The 5052-nt window shown below is 44.4% G+C and overlaps 1 long non-coding RNA gene across 3 annotated transcripts; it reads right to left on the bottom strand.

Moving 5' to 3' along the window:
• Positions 1-1216: 1216 nt before the first annotated feature.
• LOC109781081 (uncharacterized) lies at positions 1217-4626 on the bottom strand. Of its 3 annotated transcripts, none has more exons than XR_006664068.2 (4): positions 3853-4626; positions 3116-3620; positions 2504-2583; positions 1217-2226 (listed from the first exon to the last, which is right to left on the bottom strand). It is a non-coding gene; the product is annotated as an uncharacterized lncRNA (long non-coding RNA). The 3 variants fall into 3 exon arrangements; XR_006664067.2 differs by having other exon boundaries at positions 3116-3229; positions 3331-4626; XR_002237153.4 differs by having other exon boundaries at positions 3116-4604.
• Between the last annotated feature and the right edge of the window lie 426 nt (positions 4627-5052).

The raw sequence follows: 5052 nt of genomic DNA on the forward strand, positions 1-5052 counted from the left end.
GACGTGCAGCAGTTCAATCGGTGTCAGATTGCTAGAAGCATAATGTGTACTGTAGTATCATCATTATTGGACCTTCCGAAGAGGCGAAGAGCCAAGTGCAAGGTTCACACGAGTACGAACTGTTGAACCTCCCGAAGAGGCAAAGAGCCAAGCGCAAGGTTTTATAGGAGTTGTCGTCCTAGTAGGAGCGTACTACAACCATAGCGAACGATGATACTGTATGATGCCGCCACGTCACGTATATCCAAAGTTGTGCCACCTTTTTTTTCTCAAAGAGCGTGTTGGAGCCCGTGCAACAACCACACAAGTTGCACGTACACATAACACATTTACTAGTAATAAATTCTAAAGGATAAATGTCAATATGCCACACAAGTTCATCTCCAATTCATGTGATAAATTTGTGCACGACTAGTCTACATACATTCACAGCGCTACCGTTCACAATTTACCGTACTCCACTTACACGTTATAGATGGGCTACATGTCCTCCTCCAGGTTCCAGTCCCAGGTGTTCTTCATGGATGGCACGATCTATAGCGGTGGGCAATAGGAATCATTGTCGCAGCTTTCTAGTCCGGTTTCACACGATGGAGACTCAGCCAAGCTGAAGCGGTATAAATCAGGGATAGCGTGTCCCAGCATGTCGTTCATCCGGCGGTGCGCACTGAAGAAACAACCATGCTTCATGAACAGCAGGCCTTCCGTGTCGTGCACGGAAGGTGGCATCCGCTTCACAATGGGGTAGCTGTCCCCAATGAAAAGCGAGTACTCTCCAAGAGTGTTCCTCGGCACCCACGTAGCATCACGGGGGTCGAACTCGGCGCCGTTCATCTGGTACACGCGGCATCTCACATCTGGACACATGATGACGTACATAGTCAAGGTCCATGCATAATAATGTTGTGCTCAAATATGGTGCACTACAACAAGAACCCCCCTTTAGCAACACAACAATGTGTTGTCGTTTGTCCATATAAGCGTTGCTAAGGTATACACCAACGGATTAGTATGTGTTTTCGTAGGTGGCGTTGGAAGGGTCTACAACAACATATATAGATCCGTTGGTAATCTGAAGAATAATGTGTTGCAAGGCAACAACAGATCCATGCAACGCTTCTACGCATTGTTGCTGGCACAATAGAATAACCTCCTTATATAATCAATTATAACAACAGGCAGTTTGAATGGAAGTACAAGGCACAACTTTAGTATATTTGAGAGAGTGGAAATGAACTAATATATTGATTCAATTGCACAATCTGTTACATTGCAATGCAAGTATCATCAGTTAGGAGTACATCACTTTCTTAGAAAATACACTTTACATAATATAAAGTTTCTAAAAATTGAAAGAATTGTTTTCGACTCTCCTCCAAGTACCAAGCATCAACATATAGGGGCTTCTGGCTTGCGCCCATGCTAGCCCTACCAAAGCTAGGCTCGCCAAATATTTGGCGGACAAATTCGCCGCCGTCATCTCACCAAGAGTTGGAGCAGCAAACTGAAGCAGGACCAAAGTTGGCGTCCATCCAAATGCTGGCCAACGCACTTTGCCAACAATTTGGCACGGCGGCTCTCGGCTCTGAACCAAACAGATCCATATTCTCCAAGTATCCAAGTAACCATGTACTGTATTATTGAACTTCTCAACCTACAATGAAAAAACATAATACTATTCTGGCATATATTTGAAATTTGAAGTTTAAAAATATACATGCTATGCGTTGTACCTAAAGGACCCATATAAAAATAACCAGTGTGCAAGAAAAGATCGTGGGAGAAACATACAAGCTTATGTATGTCTGACAAATAACTTGGTACATAATAAAACACCAAGCATCGCTGAGCAATCTGATGTACATGTACACTGTGAACAACCATCAACATGCATGTCCTACTAACAATTATCCAAAGATCATACTGTATCAACAATGAGATGAATTCAGCAACCAACTATTAGATAAATAGGTAACCAGTAATATCAACTACACAGGGTTGAATAATTCTATTTTCCAACGGTCTATGCATTAATTAGTTTTGCATCACCAATACGTGTGTATTAATCATGCTTGGTATGGTGTATTAGGATTTAGGAGAAACAAACTCAATGCCAACAGCTCAAAAATCATTAAATAATCCACCTCATGCAAAACTTCGTACTTACTTGATAACTAAATGTTACACTTTAGTATTTCCCAATCCATGAATCAAGATTCTCAGCACCTGTAGAAGCAACAACATGACAAAGAAACGCATCATCAGATTGGGGCTTCTCTACGAAAAAGTAGGAGAGTCCTGTCCTAGAGAAGGTTGGATCCTAGATTTTTACAGAAAAATAAAATAAAAATAATATGCCCCTCTTTTATTCTTGAAGACAAACCTAGTACAAAAGATGATTACATATTTTAGAAATGCATCAGAGGTGACCAATGTAATGGCTGAACAATCTGAATAAAAGCAGAACTAAGTAATGGCTAAACAATGTTTTGTCAGTGCGTACCCAGTCCAATGTGGCATATGCTATAATCAAGAAATTTGATCCTTGTCGCCACTTGGCCCTCTGATCATGTATCATTTGTCCTGTCATTGAATAACTGATCATCAATACCTATATGAATGTACAAAATATGGGACTGGACAAAATTTAAGACTGTATAAATAGATATATATTAGCACACTTAACTAGCAAAGATTCGCTGGACCAGTTAGTGTAAAATTAAGGATATAGAATAAATAATAATGCTACATCATGAGAAGAAGAAAATGAAACTGAACCCAGGGGAGAGTGTATCAAGAAATGAATGGGTTGCCCCACTTTCTCTGACATTGTAGTAAGATGTACATATCCATCTGCCCCTGAAGATGCACGCTGTTAAAGCAAGTAACTCCCTTACATAATCAGGCAAGGCAAGCTAAATATTTCACCACAATCTTATCTATTTGCGCATCTAGTTTGAAACCTGAGCTGTATGAGTATTTACACTGTTAGCTGACATTTCGCAGGCACAGAAAATGCAAGGGGAAAAATCACATGATGATATACAGGTGGAAAATATATTTAGATACAGTCGACACAAATCTTATTGGTGGCCTGGTAAGTTTTCCTACTAACCTCCATGTCATGGAGTAGTACAACTCCAGCACGTAAGTGACTTGCAGAGCTCGGAGATTTCATGGTATGACAACCTGAAGCCAATGTCGAGGCAGCCTGGAGCTCCTCCATATCCTCCAGAACAAAGATGATGATGTCAATAGAGTTCATCATAGGTTCAATGCATGTTTTATCTTGATAACGGAAGGGGAAAAGCATTAGCAGCTGAATCATACTTGCATTACGAGCTTATAAGGTAATTTGTTTCAGATCCAACCTACAGTCCAGATTAACCGTCGAAACAATATAGCAGGGCCGGGGTGGCGCAACACTGTCATGCCCGAGCGGGCAGTAGCACACACACGTGATTTAGTGGGCCTACAGACCGTAGGCGAGAGAACCGCGCCGGCCACCGTTGCGACTAGGGTTAAGAATAAATCATTTGTATATATAACATGAAGGTATGGTTAGAAGCCTTGGTGTGCAGCACGATTCATCTATGCGTGCAAATCAACCAATAGGGTACCTGTACATTATCGTTTTTGCTGGTTAGCGTTGAAGGTGAACATGTGTTACAGCCAAAACCTGTGATACTAGTAGTTTGAAGTTGCAAATAATTTTTTCCACAACGTGATCTTAAATAATAAACAGTTAAAGGTGCATACAGTAGTAGCTATGTTGGAACATCTATCATAGATTACGGTAGAATATAAGGATTCAGAGGAACCGAGCAAGTCCCTCAAGATGTGTGTTGTTACCGACGGTGCGATGTTGCTGGCTCCACCTCCTCCTCCCTCTCTCCGTCACCAGCGGCTACGGGATCCGTTTCTCCCAGAGTCAAGTGGTGCGCTCGCGACTTGGGGGAGCTCGTGGCCACCGGTGGTAATCCATGCGGCGGGGTTCACGGCAGCATCTGTGGCGTCAAGGTGTCTCCTCCGCGGCGCCGGCGGTGGTGCCGGCTTGCATCGGAGAGGAGGAGGCAGTGGCCGGTGGTGTGGGGATCTGCTGGTCTCGTGTGGGCTTGGGCCTAGATCTGACTGCGGGAGTTCGGCGGCGGCGGCTGCTCGGCGCAGGCATGGCGGCCTGCTACAGGCCTGCAGCCATCGTGGAGGCTGGCGGTTGCGGTGGGGCTGGTTGGTGGTGGCGATAGCAGATGGTCGTCAAAAAGAATTTGGAGGTGGCGGCGGCAGAGTCGTGGTGATGGAAGTTTGGGCGAGAGAGAGAAATCAGGCAAGATGGAGAAATCAGGCGAGAGGGAGACGGTGGATAGAAAAGTTTCGCTCCCATCGTTTCACTTGGCGCGTGATATTTTGACGGACGAGGAATAGGGGGAGGTGGGTACCGGGAGGTTACTTAAGTGCGGGATGTGTGGGAGGTTGAACAAACAACACATGTTGTCATATGGTTGGTACATATGTGTTGGTATAGGGGGTGTTTGTTGTAGTGGCGGTCAGTAATACTGTGCAGCAAATAGTACTACTCCGGTATAGAGGAAGTAAAATAACCGGCTTATTATATATAGCCACTCTTGGCTACATGGATGAGATAGTAAGACATGGAAAAACAAAAATGATGGCAGCTAGTGGGTTCAAGTCTTCAAGGGCCTAGCTAGCTATACGCGTCCTCCAAGGTAAAAAATACTCCTACTAGTACGTAAGTAGAGTACTAGTACAACAATGAAAGAGAAGGCTGTCGGATCACGGGTTCTGGCAAAACACTTAAGGTTCGAACACTGGTGTGCGCGCGGAGATTTCCTCCCTACGGATCCACGCCCTAACTCGCTAAGATCTCGCGGATGAACTCGGCGAACTCACAGCACAAAGGACACGAGATTTATACTGGTTCGGGCCACCGTTGTGGTGTAACACCCTACTCCAGTGTGGTGGTGGTGGATTGCCTCTTGGGCTGATGGTGAACAGTACAAGGGGAAGAACAGCCTCCTGAGGTCGAGGTGTTCT

Source organism: Aegilops tauschii, chromosome 5 (genome assembly GCF_002575655.3).
Source record: "Aegilops tauschii subsp. strangulata cultivar AL8/78 chromosome 5, Aet v6.0, whole genome shotgun sequence".
Lineage (NCBI taxonomy): Eukaryota > Viridiplantae > Streptophyta > Magnoliopsida > Poales > Poaceae > Aegilops > Aegilops tauschii.